The sequence below is a fragment of the Lissotriton vulgaris genome, chromosome 2_1 (assembly GCF_964263255.1).
Source record: "Lissotriton vulgaris chromosome 2_1, aLisVul1.2, whole genome shotgun sequence".
Classification (NCBI taxonomy): Eukaryota; Metazoa; Chordata; class Amphibia; order Caudata; family Salamandridae; genus Lissotriton; species Lissotriton vulgaris.
In genome coordinates this window covers 88,129,737-88,149,765 of record NC_141687.1, presented here as the reverse complement: position 1 = coordinate 88,149,765, position 20,029 = coordinate 88,129,737, and the positions used below count along the sequence as shown (strand labels likewise).

Genomic DNA, 20,029 nt, shown 5'->3' with positions numbered 1-20,029 from the left:
TAAGATCACACAAGTGTTCTTTCTACCTTGTTTTAATGGGTATGTGGATGGTCCTCCTATCAAAGGAGACCCACGGAGAAAGAAACCAGCCGACGCGTGTTTCGTCAGAACGGGTGTTAACCCATGACTCTTCAGTGCTGAAAACGTGTGGAGTTACGTGGTATCGAGGAACCGGTGATAATTCCAACCCGGTCCTAGTCGGGTGTTAAAGCCAAGTATACGCATAAAGGTGCAAAGAGTATCGAAGGCTGAAGGATGAACAGCTCGTGTTAAAATATGGTCGGGTAATGCCTACTACGATGCAACGAGCGGCAGTATGCCGATGAGTAACGCGCAAGGTTTGCCGGAAGCCACTCTTCTCTAATCTCCACCACTGTACTCTATGCAACTGCACTCTACTCTGCACCACTCTATGCCACGACACTGTACGCCATTGCACCACTGCACTCTATGCCACTCCACTTAATGCTACTGCATATGCAACTCCACTTTACATTTTTCTACGCCACTTCACTCCCCAGAGTACCGCTATATGCTACTCTACCCCATTCCACTCCACCCAATGCCACTCTATGTCACTCTAATCCAAACCATTCTGCTCTAATCTACCCCGCCGCACTGTAAGCCATTCCACTCTAAGCCACTCCACTTGACACCACTCCATTCTAGTCCACTCTACACCATGCCACTCCACACTGCTGTAGAACAAGGCTAAAAAGCATTGGCATAGCCAATATGTCTTGCGTAGGTGAAATAGCTTCTATTTGCCAATGTTTGCTTGAACAAATTCTGCCAGCACTAAACCTGCAAGGCTCACTGCGCTGGATATGAACAACTATTCCACCTGGTTGAATTCCCACCATGAGCGTGGAATCTACTACAGACCTCCAAGGTTAGCAAATACAGGCAAGTCAAAGAAGCACTTCCAAAATAAACAAAATCTGTACACAATGGTTCTGCAGAGTAATTTGTGTCATTAATATTCAACAAACAACGCTGAACTCAGAACAAATGGTGACAGCAAACAGAGCTTCATAACCTAGCTTGAATTGCCCAAAGTGTATTTCTACTTGGCCAGACATTATGTAGTCTGTGCGGAAAACATATCAGCCGCATTGTTTAGGAAGTGGACAGCAAACTTACCATGTGTCATCTCCCATTGCACCACAAAACTATGAGCTGGCCACAGATGAATATGATACCTAAAGGACCATATGTGGCCAAATAATTTACATCTGTTCACATTGACAAGCAGCAGGCTAGAAAGACTCCCAGGCCTATTATAAGGATACGTTACTCTATGTCACAAGTGGAAGCATTTCATACCCTTTATCATACTTGTCTTAACCATTATAGCTCTCCAAACAAATACATTATTTTTAATTTAAAAACATGCTCACATTTGCCCTTATGGTTTCCGAACCTGTACAGAGAACATCACTGCTTTCTGTTTCTGCCTACACTATTTGCTTAGCACAAATAAATGAAAAGTAGAAATCTTTGCACCTGTAAAAGACACATTTTTAAATTACTTCTTACTTTTTTCCTCAAAGGGCATTACAGTCCATGTTATTCTTTGGGATTTTTGTGGTGGGCAACTTTCATCGGCATTATTTTCAAATGTGCTTAAAGAAATGAAAGATGTCAGTCAAATGACAAGGCTAAAAGCACAGTGCACTTAGTAAAATCAAGAGAGTAAATATTGTGAATTTCTGATTCTACTTATATTATTTTACATCTATAAGTGCTGAAGGCATGCCAAATGCTAGCCCGCCTGCGCCCATCGGCGCCCAAAAGAGTATAGGTCTAACCACTGTACTGGATATCGGACTTATTTGCCCAAACTTGTCTACTGAAATCAAGTAAAGCTAAAACCCTCGAATTACATTTTGAATGTTCTTCATACAAATGGGATTTTGAACTGTCGGAGAAAAAGAGAATGGACAAGGATTTGAAACATCCCACCATAAAGGCTGATAGTAAAATCATAAAGATAATATATCTGAATAGAAGATGATTGGTTCAACACAGACTGTTATACACTGATCAACCAGATTTACTCTTTCTACATGCTTAACAGGGATTTAGAAGCCATCCTTGCTAGAAGCTATTCCTGAAGTTTATTTCCTACTGAATGAGAATCGCTCTAACACCAAAACAGGAGGGGGGGGTTGTGGCTATCATAAAGCAAGCCCTCGTAGCCACCAAATTACATATAGAGCCCATTTCAGATACCGGTCTCCTCTTGATTAAATTAGAAGTTGGAAATAGGCCTTTTATATTCTTGGCAGTATATTGTCCACCTAACTACAGCATAGCATAGCAGGAGTTTTGCATAGTATAGTATTGTGTACTGAAATTATACCTCAAGTACAAATCCTACATTAACCACCGCTAAGTTGTGCTGGTGCCATTTCACACAGCTCTCTGCATAGAAGCCGTTTAGTGACATGATCTGCGAGCAACTTTAAAACTCTGGCGCTGCAGTTTTTTTTTCTGTATAACTTTTATAGAGTTTTACACAGCACTCACACAGGTTACAAATGAGTCTCATGGACTAAACTGAAGAAACACAACTAGTCTCAGATATTAAGGATCATAGTTCTAGCTGAACGAAAGCGGAATATTGGTATTATATGCTGATACAGCAAGATATAAAGCGCTCCCACAAAGCAGTCCAGTGTAAAAAGGCACTGAATTGAACATAATGAACCTGGTGACCAGAGTGGATAACTGGGTTATACAGAAGCTCCCAAAACCCAAACATAAAGAGAAAAATACTTCAAACAATGCCTTGTACAGAGTTACATAAATGAATAGAAGTCCTACAAATGTCCTCAAATTTGTGTAAGTGCACTATGCTTACTCTGCTGTTTTTAGCCAGTGGGTTTTTTACAATGACAAAGAAAAACAAGTGCTAAAAGGGCTCACACCAGGTGCACATTTCGGATGTGGGAAAGTGACATTCAGATTGCCCGAATGTGGGCTACCTAACATTGTAACGGACAAGCTCCTCTTAGTATGGCGACGTGTCCAAGTCTTCAATCAGGATGAGGCCATCTAACACACTAGTGCTATCAATGTGGATTGGAAGATTGAATTACTAAGTGGTCTGAATGAAAATAAAACAGGCTGTGCTACATTTTGAAGAAAAAGAAAACACATAATCACAATGTTAACTCAATATTACAGATACTTCTGACCTTTATGTTTAGGAATGGAACAACAAGATTTTGTACAAGGCTTATGCAGCGTTGTGTAAAAACGAACATATAGAAAGTGGATTTTGTAGGAACATTAACAATGAAGGACAAGCACAGCAAATTCTCTCAAGAAAGAAAAAATATTGTAAACTCGTAATATAGCTAGACCAACCTGCAGCCTCACCACGTCTCTGCTCCACAATGAAAAATGATTATGAAAAAAGATAGTAAGGAAGAGGAAGACCTAGGCTATTTTCATTTCTGATTTGTGAAAACTCTAATTCCAACAAAATACAATTGCAAAAGTGGCAAACCTCTCAAATTCACAAAAGCGTGAAGTTTGTCATTTTTACAAAACTTTGCCAGTGATAGAAATTTGCACCAAAAAAACTGTTTTTGCAGAAGATAATGGAGCACAAAACTGCATAATAACTCTTCTGCACAAAGTAGGTTTCTAATTTTTTTAAGCTGTATAAACAATTTTTGTGGTATTTGTCAATCCCGTACTTAATCTTTAAACCTTTATGTTTTTAAACAATTTGAGATGAAATAAAAGATGGCACAGTTTTATAAACATAATGAAGTTGGAAATGTATAACACTTCGCTTTAATAGGTTTAAGAAAATTATAAATTAGACGTTCAAATCGATTTTAAATATATCTCTTTCTCTATTCATCTCCTCATACAAACTTTTCTTGAATCAATTCAATAACTTCTCTAACAACAACTTGTTGTTAAAGTGTGTTCATCCATTGGTCTACAGTTGTGTCATTCATATTTTTATCCACCCACTACAGAATAAAGAATGGGGTAATGGGTAAACCCACCTCATAAGTTGGCTAACCACTATGACTGACAGCATTCTGCCTTTTTACAAGTAGCACCACCACACACAAAGTAGTGCCATTCAGTGTCAGGGACTCCCATAGCAATGTTTACTTTTTGAGACCAAAAATATATTTTTGTTTTCAGCCAGTGTTTTTTTACAATGTGGAGGACTCGACAATAACGTTTTGCGAATACTATCGTAAAAACAAAACAGGCACTGACAAAGCCAAAAGACTGGCAGTCAAAGCCAGGCCTATTGTTTCCTTCGCTGAATCTTGTATATGAGCCCTTCCACATGTAGTACCGTTTTTTTTTGCTTGTTTCGTTCAATATTTATATACCTGCACCATCTCATTTAACCTATTAGATGCTTTGGAATTGAATATTACAAGTATGTCATAGACTTCAAGGTGACTATTTATACAATGTCCTCAAGGTGTAAATCTGACTTGAGCCTAAAAAAACAAAACTTGATCATGAGTGATTGATACATGATTGACAGCACATGAAATGTGTACATATTTATTACCTTTAAATGTGCAATACATGAACTCAGGTGTACGCTATGCACTACAGGGATGATTAAACTTACTTTAGTCCACCGAGTATTCCCAGGGATTGTGGCTAGGAAAATATAATTGAAATAAGTTTCACATCTACAGTCTTAATTTTGTGGGAATTCAAAAAAAATTAGCATTAGAAATTTCCAATTAAAAGGTTTGCACGTAGGTGCTGCATAGAGTAAGTGTGGGACAGTCCACTAAATTGAGTTCACATCCCAGAACTAGTGGAGGAAGGGCTAATTAAATGAAAAATATTTTTACTGAATACACAAAAATATTTCATTTTAAAGATATGAGAAATTCCTTACATTTCCTAACCCTGGGAAAATACACAAAACAAGAAAGACCTAGGCTCTGATTACGATGCCGGTCAGACGAGCGGGACTCACCAGCATCGTGTCGGAATGGAAACCGACCAACTAATAGTTAGCGATTCCATCTTACAAATTTGGATGCGACCGCCCGCAAGGCGATCAAAAACAACTTTTTTTGTCCATTGCCGCTTGTGCAGTGGCCAGAAAAGGACCACAGCACAACCCGCATTGGAAAAATGGATGTTTGCAAACATCCATGCCCTGTGTGCCATGCACCATGTGGTGCCTGGCCTGCGGGCATAGATGTTTGGGGGGGGCACCACAGAGCAGAGGCCTCAGAGGGACGGGGGCCATGCTAGGGCCCCCCCCCAAAGTCCGTTTCGTTCCGCCATTGAAAGGCTGTCTGAAAGGGAAATCGCATTCCCTACGATAAGGCGGAGCCTGAGCAGGCACCGCCCCATTGTTGGGGATTACTTTCCGACCAGCGGTTTCTTTGAGCCCGTCAGAACCATCAGTCAGTCCCTCCGCATGCTACTGCCTCTTAATGCGGAGGTCAGACCAGTGCACTAGATGTCGGTCAGACCTTAACCCACAGGCTGTCGTTTGCGGTCTGACCGAACTTATAATGAGGGCCATATTTGGAACCTAGTCAAAAGTGGATATTCATATTAAAGTATTATTTGCTAATATGTAACATGCAAACTATGCATGTAAAAGATGGGAATGTTTGTTGATTAGTCAAAACACTTATTTTGACAATGAGTAAACGTTAACTAATAATATGATTTATAACTCTATTTGACATTTGGGGCTAAAACACCCTTCAAAAGGCCTCAGAAGATGTCACCACCTAGTTCAAAAACTGATTAATAGTTACTGACACTTGGATGCTGATCAACAATTCGGATCCTGCAACATTAAAAACTGATATACTGGACAACCTCAGTCTTCGATGCCAGAAACAATGATTGTGGTGAAAGGTGGATTTGGATTTTAATAATAATGTTTTTTCCCCTGAATCACAATGTAGCCTCACTGACCCTGTTGTGGCTAGACCGCCTAAAAACTACACATATGTGGTCTTCTATCCTGCCAGAAAGGTAGCCTAGAGCTTCTGTAAAACGAAGCCAAGTAATGGTATGTAAAACCCTCCTCTGACTTAAACTGCATTTCTGGGAAACATGGAAGTATGACTACCATGAGATCCCTTCACTGGATTTAAATTCATAAACAAATCACCTTATAGGCTCTGTTAATTACGCTGCAAGCCATACACAGTTGAGGTCAAGGCTCTGTCATTGGCAAAGATGTTCAGTAACTTCATGTTTCATCTTTGACACACCTTACTGGTTAAGTAATGCTAACCCATTTCTCATCACATTAAAATCTCTTCAACCAGAGAGAATTGTTGATAGATGAACTTCTGCTACTGTTTTCTAAATTACTAGACTGTGCAAGTTGTCTTGTTGCAAAAGACCTATTGTGGCCTTACACAGAATCCCATAGTGGCCAATTTGTGAGATTTCTCTTCTTTTTTTATCTCGCCTAATAGACAGCAAATGCTGCCTATGACTACATACCATTACTTGGCTTTATTATCACTCCCATTTGCTTCATTCTTATTCAATGGCTTTCCTTGTTCTAGTTTCTCCATCTTGTGCCCCCCCTCTCTCAAAGGTGCTTTACCATCTCTCTGATCGGCAGACTTCTATCCATCCACTGCTCACATTTAGGAAACAACTTTTTACTTTTTGCTTAAACACTCAATTTCCACCTTTTCCGTGTGTACTCTCCTCTACCCCCCCACCAAATACTTCCTTGAGCTCCATGTTGCTGTCTCTCTCATGTAGCAAGCTACCATGTGTGATTTTTCCCTGCCACACTCCCTGCCTCACCGTCTCTTTGTTGCTTTTTCTTTCATGTGCTTCTCCCCTGACCCCCCTGTTGCCTTCCCTCATGTCCTGATTTTCTCCATCCACACCCACTCCACGTTGCTACCCCAACCCACTCCCTTGTTGCCCCACTATCTTTAAAAACAATTTGGGGGAAGAATCAGGCAGCAAATTGCTGCTGGCCCCACTGCATTTTTTTTTTATCAGATCATTAAATTTAGAAAAAGACGGCTGCATCATACTTCTAGGCACGCATGTCACTCATACGCATGCCTACGAAATGATCTAGCTGCTTCATTTTTTTTTCCCTACTAGTGGTGGTGATGGACAGCAACTTGCAAAAGTTGTGCAGTATTGCCAAAAGACATTGGTAAAGACAACAGATCCCAAAGGGGGATCCTATTGGCTTTACCAATGCTTATTTTTTCAGGATTTTCACTTCTATGACCCGGTGACACCAAAGAGGCTAATTGGAAAATCACTCCACTTATTACTATCAGATCACATTAGATCTGCAATTCACACTCACTTGCAACAGGATTGTCATTTCTTCTTTCCAAGTCTTGACTGTATGAGAGATTCTGATGTTCATTTTCTTTAGCCCGCAATGAAAAGACAGAGGAGGCAATCACAGGACCTTTTATAACAGTAAAAAAGAAACACATGCATAAATAATTTCTTCTTGTGAAATAGTGTAACAGAAAATGAATATAATCACTGAGAAAAGCGTGACATTCTTGGGCATGAATTAAAACGGACAGCCACATGGGCCCCAAGCAGAGACAAGATCATTCAATTATCATATTCACCGCACTTTGTTTAATACAGAGATGATACTGACACAGAGCACCTATGAACTTCTAGAATGGGTGAAGTGCATGCTGCTACATGGAGTTATCCAATCTACAAATAAAAAGCCCACAATAATATCCTACACCAAGAGATACCCTGGTTTGTGTGTGAATATATACAGAATAAGAAACGCCTGGTTGGAAACTGCAGACTGAATGATTGAAGAAATTATAAATTACTATCACCCACTAGCCAATCTGAACAACATTTAAAATATGTACATTTTTCGAAACATGCTTGACCAATAGAGAATGAGATGCTCAGTGTAGGATAACTTTCCATAAGATGATAGACTGCATTTTATCCATGTTTTTGCATGTAGCCAACTTGTACAGCAGAAGGAAGATGGTGATAGTTGAATTTGGTAGCTAACCTAGCTAGCCCTGATCTGATTCACACTACATATTCCTGGGAGTCCGTGCAGTAGTGCTGAAGACCCAGACAGGTAATGGTGTTTCTGCAATGATTACAAACCAGTTTTCATTGCCCAAATATGTACTAAAATAGTGTCCTTTTTTCACAAATAAGGGTAAAACCGAAGACATACAAAGATGCTGTCAATTGAAATGAGTAGAGTCACTAGTGATTAACAATGCAGTACAGAGAAAGCACCCGTCATTAGCCTCCACTGTGAGCAATGATATGCAAAGCAGCAGTTTTGGTGGTAATCACATTTTTAGGTCGAACTATTTGTAGCTCTGAACTATTGTAGTTGAAATAACCCTCTTGAACAAGCGGATTTCTACCAATGCATGTTGTCTACTGAAGCGTGAAGCTTCGCCAGGCGCGCGCTATGCTCGTTCCCTCCCACTCGCTTACTCCCCTGCTCCCCCGCCCCCCCCACCCGACTTGAAAGGAAGCCTCGCACACCAACATTTGTCTCTCACACCACCAGACATCAAAGGCTGCTGCTCCCCCGCCCACCCACCCCCCACAGCAATGCTCTCGCCTCCTGTCTCTCCCCCTCTCTCTCACGCTCTCTTCTTCACTCCTCTCATTTAATCTCCCTCACACACTCGCTTATGTTTACTCTCCCTCCTTCTCCCACCTCCCATATCCTCTCCCTCCAAGCCCGTGGCCTCTCATTAATGCCCACTTATCTTCCCTTGGCCTGCTGCTTCTTAATCGAATGCGCTTAATTTATCTCTGATTTTTCTCTCACTCGCCCTTTCTCTCTCTCTCCTTCTTCACAGCCCTCTCTCTCATTAATCTCCCGCTGTCTCTCAGTCTTGTTAATAAGACATGCTGCTGTTTTCTTTCTTTCTACCCTCCTTTTCATTTCTCTCATTTTCTGCTCCCCTTCTATGTTTTCTCTCCCTTGTTAGTTGCTACGCCCTTCACCACTTTTCTTTTTTTTCCATCATCTCATCTTTCATTCTCTGTCTTGTTATCTTTCCCTCGTCTCTCTTTCCTTCCCCTTTCATTTGTGTAATTTGACGTAAATAATTAATTTACTCTCTTAATTTCTATGCAGGTAAGTACTTAATCAATAATAACTCAATCAGAAGGAAAGAAAACAGAGTCCGTGGTGTTAGAGTTTCTAAGGGTTTTATTCCTCATAAAGGAATCAGGATATCATGTTCTGACCACCACAGGGGTGTCAGAAGGGATAGAGCGCTGTCATTTATTATCAATACATAGCTTATATACTTGATTTATACATAGGAGTCAATGTAAGAGGCGTAACAGCTGAGAGAAGACAAGATAACAGTATACACGTGGTACTAGTACATCATCAAGAGGCGTAAACTAGGCGTGAACCAGGGGTGTGTGCTAGAAACGTCACTGATAGGTGACGCAAGTGGGTGGCACCAAGGGGTGGTGCTAACAGAATGTTGCAATGTCAGCAGAAAATCGGAAGCTTGGATGCGCGCGCAGCTGCATGACGTGTGATTGACGGGGTGCAGGGGACTTGACATTTACACTGACGGAAAGAGACAGAAGTCTGGCATGTCAGATCAACTTGTACTTCTATCATATCTGATATCTGATGTTTAGGAACTATACTATCTGGGCGGAAAGGTCTCTAGGGCAGAAGCTATTCTATGCTAACTGTGGATGCGTGTATAAGCGCCTAAGTGTCTACATGTGAAGCGTGGGGCACGGGGCCTTCCATGGAAGCATGGCAACGGAGGCTATGAATTACTTGCATTAAGACAGGTCGGCCCTTTGGCTCTGCAGCTGGAGAGGATGTTTACAGGATCTAGTAGGCAGGAATGTATTCTCGGGGAGCGGAACAGATAACTCGAAGGTTATAGTCAGTCTTGGCAGAAAACAGGCTTGAGCTGAGCGCGAGGGGCCGCGCTGAGAGTAGGACAGAGTTCACGAGTACAGAGGTAGCCTGGGCAGAGTCAGGAGCCACAAAAGAGGTTCAGATGGCAGGAATTCAGGGCCTACTCTTGCTAGAGCAGGAAAAATACGAAAAGTGTACTACAAAAAGACGGTGGCATAGCATACTTAGGAACGGACTATATAATCCATTCATGGTGGATCTGAAAGAGGACAAGTTGACGGTGGACGCAAATGTATTTGCGTCTTCATAGCTGGCACAGGAGGGAAGTTACATGCACTTTAAGCTGGTACATGGAGTCGGTGGGGTACGCGCTAGGGAACACATCATGACCAAAATTTAATTTTCCTCATTCCCTCCTTGTTCCCTACGGACCCTTCATGAAATATCGATCCTCATGAATCGATCAGTCTGTTCTTGTAACATCATTTGTTCTTCTTTCTTTCGGTTACGTTTTGAATGAAAACTGGAATGTTCAATACAAGAGGTGGCACACAGTCCACAAATCGCTGGCCCACACTGCAGGCACAGGCAGCAACTGAATACTAGGACTAGGCCAATGCCTAGGAAGGATAGGATCTTCCATCCCCAAGCTGTTAACGTTGTCCAGAACCAACCGGACCAAGTCCAGGTGCCTGGAGTCTGATGTATCTGATTTGCAATCTTATGGAGACGGGTGATAGCTTGATATACAGATGGTGCATTTTGTGGGATGAAAACACAGCAGCTTGACCCGATGACCTTACAGGCTCCACCTCTATCTGCCAAGATGACGTCAATTACAAGACGATTCTGAAGGACAACAACCCGCATAGCGGACTGCTCTTCTGTTAAGTTACCTAGGGCGGAGGTAGTTTCATTTACTACGGCTTCAAGTGTTCTAGTTAATCTACGTATTAATTTACTATTCTGGACAGGGCCTAAAAAGAAAAAGAATCCTTTATTAAAGTCAGTGTACTGTTCCCATGCCGTTTCTGTGTAGTCGACAAGTGGGATGTCTCTTCTGGGTCTGTTCTTTACTAGATTGGTATTTCTATGGTAATCAGAAGGAGCTAGGAAAACAGGTGGCAGGAGGAATGCAATGTAACAGGTACCATCCCAATCTGGAGGTAGGCGTATGTATGCGGTATGACCACAAACAAAATAAGAATGACTGGTAGCTTTGAAAGATGATTTTCCATCATCGCTGAATTCGACCACAGTAGTGCATTTACTATGACCTAAGTGTACTGAACCTTTCTTCTTGATACATAATTCACCAGTGACTGGCAGTACTGACATAATGGGTAGAACTGGTGTGGCTTCGGATTCAACAGTAAGAATCATAAGGCTAATTGTATAATTACCTAATCCATATACTTCATTTTCTAGATCAGTTCCTATTCTAGTGGGGAGTCCCTCCTTATCCGGGTAACAGACGTCTAGTAGGACCAAGTTCAGGTTTCCCCAAACCCAACCCCCATCGAAAACAGCAATGTCGGGATCTAAAGAATTAATTATCTTAAACCATGCTCCGCAGGAGCCATTGTGAGAGAATGGGTACGGAAAGAGAGGCAGGGCTCCCTTGTAATTCTGGTAGGGAGGGAGTCGGCCACATATCCAGCAATTTGTAGCATTGTTAGTTTGATGAGAATGATGTAACATACTAATGAATGTATTGTTGCGCAGCGCGAGTCTGTAGGAAAGCTCATGAGGAGGTAACTCACTAAAAGTGTGTTCAGCAGAGACATTGTAAGCAGATTGTTCACGCTTGAAAATAGGATAGTAGATAGGTAATAAGATGCTAGCAACAATGATAAAAATACTGAGAATAAACATAATTATTAGTGTCACTATGCAGTGACTACGAAGTGATTTGCAATATGTTCTTTTCTTTTCTTCTCTCTCTCTAACTCGATCTAGGGGATACATGTCAGAAACTATTTAACCGATTCACCTAGGGGAGGACTTAAACAATTAAACTGTCTGACTTGCTAGATCGTAATTTCATGCGGTATTGTTCTTGAGGAGTCTTTTCTCTTTTAACTTCGGTAAAGTCTTTGTTATCACAGTCTTTGGTGGGGGTGGGTGTGTCTTGTTCCGGTTTCAGTCCTGGGAATGTTTTGATATGGCTTAGGTGGACCCACCCCTTTCTGCCTTCCAATTTGACTGCAGTCTTCGTGGTAAGAAGAACGGTCTTCGGAGACTTCCAGCGGGGCTCCAATGGACTTTTCCTGTCGAAGTTACGGACGAGGACACCGTCCCCGGGGCGGACGTCATGCGGCTTCACATCAGTGTTGTCAGGGAAGGCTGCGGCAACCTGTGAACGACATGATTGGAGTGCAGACATCAAGGAGGCAAGGTAATCTGTCAACATATTAGAATCAACATCCGTTATCTTTTTAGGAATGGGCGTCCCCCACATATTCGGTGGTCTTCCAAAAACCACCTCGTACGGAGATAGCCCTGATCTTGAATGGGCGACCATTCTCATATAGAATAGTGCCACTGGCAGGGCGACTATCCAGTCGACCCCTTTTTCCTGACATATTTTGGCAAGGCGAATCTTTAATGTCTGATTATGCCTTTCTACAAGGCCTGCTGCTTCTGGATGTCGGACACAATGGAACTTCCACTGGTATCCCAATAACAAGGAAACTTGCCTCATTAATTCGGATGAGAATGGTTGACCGTTATCTGAGTACACGACACGAGGCATGCCGTATCGTGGGAAGAATTCACGAACCAACTGTTTGGCAGTGGTCGGAGCAGTGTAATCTGGGACTGGGTATGCTTCGGTCCAGCGGGACAGAGCACAGACAACTACGAGAACATATTTGAATCCTCGACAACGATCCATCTGGATATAATCCATCTGGAGGACTTCAAAAGGGTGATCGGGAGGATGGAATCCACCTTGCTCTACAGGGACGCTTTTACCTGGATTGAACTGACAACAGATCATGCAAGTACGCACTTTCTGTTTTGCTGCTGCTCGTAAGTGTTTATTGTTCCAGAGATTTTGCAAACTGTCTAGCATTGCTTTCTCTCCTAGGTGGGCAGGACTATGTGCTGTATTTATCATGACTTGAACCATAGAGTCAGGGAGAAACCATGTAGATTTTCCCTTCGTCATCCAACCTTGATCTGTCTGGATCCCTCCTAGTTCAATCCATTTCTTTATTTCTTCTGGAGTAGCATGTGTCTGAATGTCAATAACATCTAGTGTGGGATCCCTGACTGTCATGCAGTTTGTCGGATCTGTTGTCTTTGTCGTATCAGTTGTCTGAGTGTGAGTCAGTGCTGTATGTTTTGCTGTCTGATCTGCCAGGTCGTTACCCTGGGAAACAGAATCTGTGACTTTAGTATGTGCTTTACACTTCATGACGGATATGCCTGAAGGCAGATGTATTGCTTCTAACAGTGCTTGAATGAGTGGACCATGTTGTATCTTTGTACCATGAGAGGTCAGAAAACCTCGTTCCTGCCAGAGCATGCCGAAGTCATGTACGACTCCGAACGCATAACGGGAATCAGTGTATATGTTAACATTTCTGTTCTTGGCTAGTATACAGGCTCGAGTTAGAGCGATGAGCTCTGCCGCTTGAGCAGACAGTGTATCAATACGATGTGTTTCTTTAACTTCAGTTTCAGTGGTCACGGCATACGCGGCCACTAACTCTCCTGTACTTGTTCTCATGCATGAACCATCCACATAAAGTGTCAGGTCTGGATTTGTCAATGGAACATCTGTTAAATCTCGTCTAGGCTTTGTTACTGCATTAATGATCTCTATACAATCATGTGGAGCTGGATCTGTCATAACTGAAGGTAACAATGTCGCTGGGTTCAAGATACTGCAGCGTCTGATTTCTATGTGTGGCTGGAATAATGTCAATTCGTAACCTGTAAGACGTGCTATAGTCAAGTGTTGAGTCTGGGTTCTGTTTAACAGAACCTCTACAGAATGTGGAACTTGTACTGTTAACTGATGACCTAGAACAATTGAGTCGCTTTGTCTGATTGCTAACGCTGTTGCTGCTACTGACTTTAAACATGCAGGGAGTGCCTGTGCTACTGAATCCAATGTACTTGAAAAATAAGCGCAAGGCTTATGTGAACCTGCTTGATCTTGAGTGAGGACAGACAACGCTGTACCTTCACGTTCTGTAACAAAAAGTGTAAACGGTTTGCTGTAACATGGTGTTGCTAAAACTGGCGCTTGGCATAAAGCTTTCTTTAACTCCTCAAAGGCTTGTGTATGTTCCTGAGTCCAAGGGAGGGCAATGGAAGTTGCGACCTCCTGCGTCGTTAACTGGATGAGTGGTTTAGCTAGAAATGCATATTGAGGAATCCATTGTCTGCAGTACGAGGTGAGGCCTATGAAGGCCCGCACTTCCTTTTGTGTCTGGGGTCGTGGCATGTTTACAATTAACTGAATGCGATCGGGAGTGAGCTGTCTCCCCACTTTGGACAGCAAGTGACCCAAGTACACAACTTGCTGAACACAGAATTGTAGCTTTGAAGGGGACACCTTGTGTCCCTTATCGGCCAGGAAATGCAAAACTGTCAGTGATGCTTGTTCACATTCGGGTTCACTTCGTGCGGTGATCAGTAGATCATCGACGTACTGCAGTAAAGCGGTATTAACTGGCATTTGAATACAATCTAGTTGTCTTTTCAGTGCTTGACTATAGATGCTGGGGCTTTCTGTAAATCCTTGAGGTGCGCGGGAAAATTTGAAACTTCGTCCATTTAAACTGAATCCGAAGAGATATTGGCTCTCCGGGTCAATAGGTACACTGAAGAAAGCGTTCTTGAGATCGATTACAGTAAAGAACGTTGCTTCTGAGTCAATAGCAGTCAATAGGGAAGAGATATCGGGGACCACAGGATACTGTGGTACAATACATTTGTTTAGTTCTCGAAGATCAATCACCAGCCGATATACTGGCGGTGCATTGCGGTCTGTACGTTTAAGAATTGGAATGATGGGTGAATTACAGATATTGGAGTCGGTCTCTACGACCACTCCCTGGGCAATAAGCTCTTCAATGATTTTCAGTAAAGCCACTACAGCATCGGGTGGTAACTTGTATTGTCTGATTCTGGGTAAAACAACTCCTGTCTTGAGTGTAACACGATATGGAGTGATATGCATACAACCTACATCTGCTGGGCCTTTTGCCCATAAGTGATCTGGTACATTTTTCAACCTTACATCAAAGTCACGTAGAACATAATGACCTTTGAAATCCCGTAGAAAGAGTCTGACTCCCTCCGGGGAACAGCATATGATAGCTCCTAGAGCTTTCAGTGTTTTAATTCCTAACAGATTTTCTGGACATGATTTCGTAAGTAACAAATCTGTAACTCGAGATAATGGACCCACAGCTAGTGGTACTGGTTCTGACACTTCATTTACAATAGGCTGTCCTGAAAAACCAAGGGAAACATTCTGTGAGCCTGAGAGGGGTGCCCCTGGAACTTCATTATGACTTATAGTAGTGCGACTTGCCCCTGTGTCAATTAAAAACTTTCTGTCTTTTCCTAATACGTGACTATGTACATAAGGACCTTCTTGATCTACAGGAATTTCAATAAGAGGCAAATCACCTTCCCTCTCTAGGCTGTTTCATGTATATCGCTGATAATCTGGATATGCCGACTGGGCATACTGGTACATCTGTTGTGAGACTTGCCGGGTTGCGGCAGCGGGCTGTGTCTGAGCATGCTGTGGCTGTGGTACTGCTACTGTCTGTACTGTATGGGACTGATCATGCATAGGCTGTGTATTCTGCATTGGCTGTTCGTTCTGTGAGGTCTGTTGATGACCCTGTTCATGTCTAGGCGGACGCGGTCTTTCTTTAGTTTTACCTGTCTCGATGTTATGTTTCAGGACTGGACATTCATGTACGTAGTGACCTGGCTGCTTGCAATAATTACATGTCCCTTTAACGGGAGCAGCAGAATGATTGGTCTGGGCCCCACCTTTTCTGTGACCCTCGGCTGGAATCGTCTGAGCTACTAACATTTTCATTTTCGTGTCTTTCATACGTTTCTGTTCCTGATCTTGTTCTTCCCTTATTCTGTTCTGGTGATATTGTAACATTTGTAACATCTGTGATGGCGTATTTGCCTGCCAAGTACTTTCAACCTTGTACACTCTATTTTTAACTAGTGGTAGGGCGTTCTCTACTAATTTTGTTACAAAAAGGTGTGGATATGACTCGCTACTAACTTTTAGGCCACTATTTATGATAAAACATTTCTCGAATCTTGAATAAAAGTCACTAGTATCCTCATCTTGTTTCTGTTTACAGGACGAGATTGCGTCCCAATCTTCCTTTCTTGTTGTCAATAATCTTGGCAAAACCTGTACTATTAAACCTGGTAATGCTTTAGTCAGATCCCCAAGGCCTAACCCTGGGACTCGTTTGCTTTCTTCGTCTTCTATTTCCGCCCATGCTATCTTTGACTCTCCCACCTCCCAATCCTTCTCCTTTAGTTTCTCGTAAATGCCCGTGGGCAACAGTACTTTCAACATTTTCGTAATATCGTCATACGTGTAATCTCCCATCAGTAACATGTCTTTAAGCTCTCTGTGAAAACCTGCAGGGTCTTTATCATGGCACGGAACTAATTTCTTCATTTCTAACAGTTCTAACTTAGTCAGTGGTGTGTGAACATACACACGCTTCAAGCGTTGGTCCGTACCCATAACTGGGTGTACTTCTCGTAAGGGGTTCTGACTTTCAATGCCACCACCGCATTGCATGTGGTACGTTTTCCTTTCTGGAGGCGGGGCGGGAACATATTCGGAGCTTAGGAAGTTGTAATACTTACGTCGTTGCTCTAGAATTATTTGTATTAATTTGGTACTGAAACCTCTCCATCTATCCATGAGTAGTGCTTCTAATGTTTCGTGTAAGGGACCTGGATCAGAATGATGATTTCTGAACTTGATGAGGAGGTGCTGAATCATATATACACCTGCTATTTTCTGCTCTTCCGGGGAAAGGTTCAAGAATGTCTGCACTAACGTGTCATCATTATACATGTCTGGGTTTTCGGCCCATAATACAGCTGACCGAGCTAATTCCTGTTCGTCCATAGAGTTCAGTACATGATACCCCATTCGGTCTCGAAGCCTCTTATCAGTTTCCTGGAACTGATGTTCAGAAGAATTCGGATTTGTTAACTCAGAGAGAAAGACTCTCTTGCTTTCTGGACGGACACCCTTCCTAAGGTAGGCTCCCCTACCTACATACGCTATAGTATCTGTAGACCTTCCTGGTGTTTCGTGTTCATCTTCCTCCTCGGAGGAAGCTTTGTCACTCTCTTCCTGGTGTGCAGTCAATACTGCCTTTCTTATTTTCTGGGACATACTGGCTATGCAAGTCCCTTTATCATGCTTTGCGTCCGCTATATTTTGACCCCACTTGTTTAATGCGTCTAACTCACTTTGATCTGTCCCGGGCCTGTCTCGTTCTCTTATCACACAATTTATGAAAAATCGTAATATCTGTGCTTGAATGTCAACTTTCTGTTTATGCATGGCAGCCTTGACACTTTCGGGGTCTTTTCCTGTCAGTATGAACTTATATAGTCTGTCGAGAATTTCCTGCATTCCTACATAGCATAGCAAGTTATCGGTGGCAGATCTTAATCGTAGTGATGCTAATACCATTAAATCGTCTTTTCCGGGTACCGGATCATATCTACAAACTGACATCCTATCTTTGAATGCGTCAAGCCGGGATGAGTAGGGAGACTGGAAAGGATTCTGCGTGTCCCTTAAATGCAATCTGTGTGTCGGTGGCGGGGTCTGTAGACCCGCTGTCGCACCTCCTGAGGCGGATGCTTGGGCATTATCTCTTCGCGGAGTCTGGATTTGGACTTGAATTTGTCGTTTAGTAAGATCAGGTAGGACTGGTTTCGGTAGATCTGTTTTGAGTGGGGGAAGTGGCGGAGCTGGCGGAACAGTGGAGGTCTGTCGCGGTGCCGGCGGAGCCGGATCTGGGGGCGGAGTGCCACCCCCGTCCCTGTCAGTAGGCAGGGCACGAACAGGCAGATTGGTATAAGCTGGTACTACATCCTCTAGATATGAATTCAGGAATATGTCTTTAGTAGTTTTATGCATTACTTTAGTTGGAACTAATGGTGTCGGTAAGTTTTTCGGTATCTCTGATTCAGTTTCAGATGTGCCATCTGCTGCAAGATACATACCATTTACAAGATTATTTCGCGCACGGTCTATTTGTTCTGTTTTTACTCGGATCCCTTCAGTAACTAATTCGTTTTCCTGCTCTTTATCTGATTCTTTAAGTCTGTCTTCTCTACGGAGTGCTTTGTCAGCACGCTTACGTGATTCCTTACGCCAAAACTCTATGGCGTCCTTCTGAGATTGTCTAGCTTTCTTTTTCCATAATGCTTCTTCTACCCTCATGATGCACTCGGCATCCCACGTTCCAGTGACAGGCCATCTGTGTCTTTCGTCTAGGTGTTTGGTATAATCGGCCCATAAATCTAGATATAATATGGCATCTATGCCGTGTTTTTGATACATAAAATTGCCTGGAGTGTCCCTAGGGGGGATAGGAATTTCTTCCTCCAGTAACCCTTTCCTAGTTCCTATCTGTTTTAACTTGTTAAAGAACGGCATCTTGCTTACTTATTACTGAACGCTAGGTCTTTATTCCTTAATACTCTTGACAGCTAGATTATACGAGAAACACAATAATACACGTTTGAACAGTCACATTCATACCACAACATAAATCACATAACACATTGTAGACATAGATGACTACCCCCCTATACTAGATGTACTGCTCAACAGTACGGATACACTGGTGTAACAGTGCAGAAATTCGGAATACTTGATATACTGCTAAACAGTACAGATACACTGCCTAAAAACAGTGCAGACCGGACTTGCGTACCCAAACCCGTCTAGATACGACCCAGCAATGGTACTCACCGGGAAGCACGGAAACAGAAGGCCTCGGAAAACTCGACTGGACTCGACTCGGAACTTCGGAAAACTTCGGAAAACTTCAGAAAACTTTGGAAAACTTCGGAAAACTTCGGAAAACTTCAGAAAACTGGTGGGCCTCTTCACACCTCGGACCTTGCTTCTTTCGGCTGGGCTCTGGTCGGGATCCTCCGCACTCCTCACCGCCTCGTCTGGGCACTGATCGCAGTCTTCGTCACCTCCGTGGGTCAGAGGGAGATGCAGGAAATCCTGCCAGTACACGTGTATTCCATCTAACTGATGGCAGGGGACATAGTATGCAACGCACCAACCGGCGCGTGAGGTGGGGGAGGGGTCCCTATTCGGGCGCCAAAATGACGTAAATAATTAATTTACTCTCTTAATTTCTATGCAGGTAAGTACTTAATCAATAATAACTCAATCAGAAGGAAAGAAAACAGAGTCCGTGGTGTTAGAGTTTCTAAGGGTTTTATTCCTCATAAAGGAATCAGGATATCATGTTCTGACCACCACAGGGGTGTCAGAAGGGATAGAGCGCTGTCATTTATTATCAATACATAGCGAATCAGGATATCATGTTCTGACCACCACAGGGGTGTCAGAAGGGATAGAGCGCTGTCATTTATTATCAATACATAGCTTATATACTTGATTTATACATAGGAGTCAATGTAAGAGGCGTAACAGCTGAGAGAAGACAAGATAACAGTATACACGTGGTACTAGTACATCATCAAGAGGCGTAAACTAGGCGTGAACCAGGGGTGTGTGCTAGAAACGTCACTGATAGGTGACGCAAGTGGGTGGCACCAAGGGGTGGTGCTAACAGAATGTTGCAATGTCAGCAGAAAATCGGAAGCTTGGATGCGCGCGCAGCTGCATGACGTGTGATTGACGGGGTGCAGGGGACTTGACATTTACACTGACGGAAAGAGACAGAAGTCTGGCATGTCAGATCAACTTGTACTTCTATCATATCTGATATCTGATGTTTAGGAACTATACTATCTGGGCGGAAAGGTCTCTAGGGCAGAAGCTATTCTATGCTAACTGTGGATGCGTGTATAAGCGCCTAAGTGTCTACATGTGAAGCGTGGGGCACGGGGCCT

The 20,029-nt window shown here is 42.8% G+C and overlaps 1 pseudogene across 1 annotated transcript in view; it reads right to left on the bottom strand.

Annotated features, from left to right (window-relative positions):
- LOC147729622 (uncharacterized) overlaps positions 1-20,029 on the bottom strand; it is a 98,239-nt pseudogene that overhangs the window by 56,817 nt on the left and 21,393 nt on the right. The window contains exon 3 of the transcript XR_015308338.1: positions 7,331-7,438. The product of XR_015308338.1 is annotated as an uncharacterized LOC147729622 (transcript). The remainder of the gene's footprint in view (positions 1-7,330; positions 7,439-20,029) is intronic.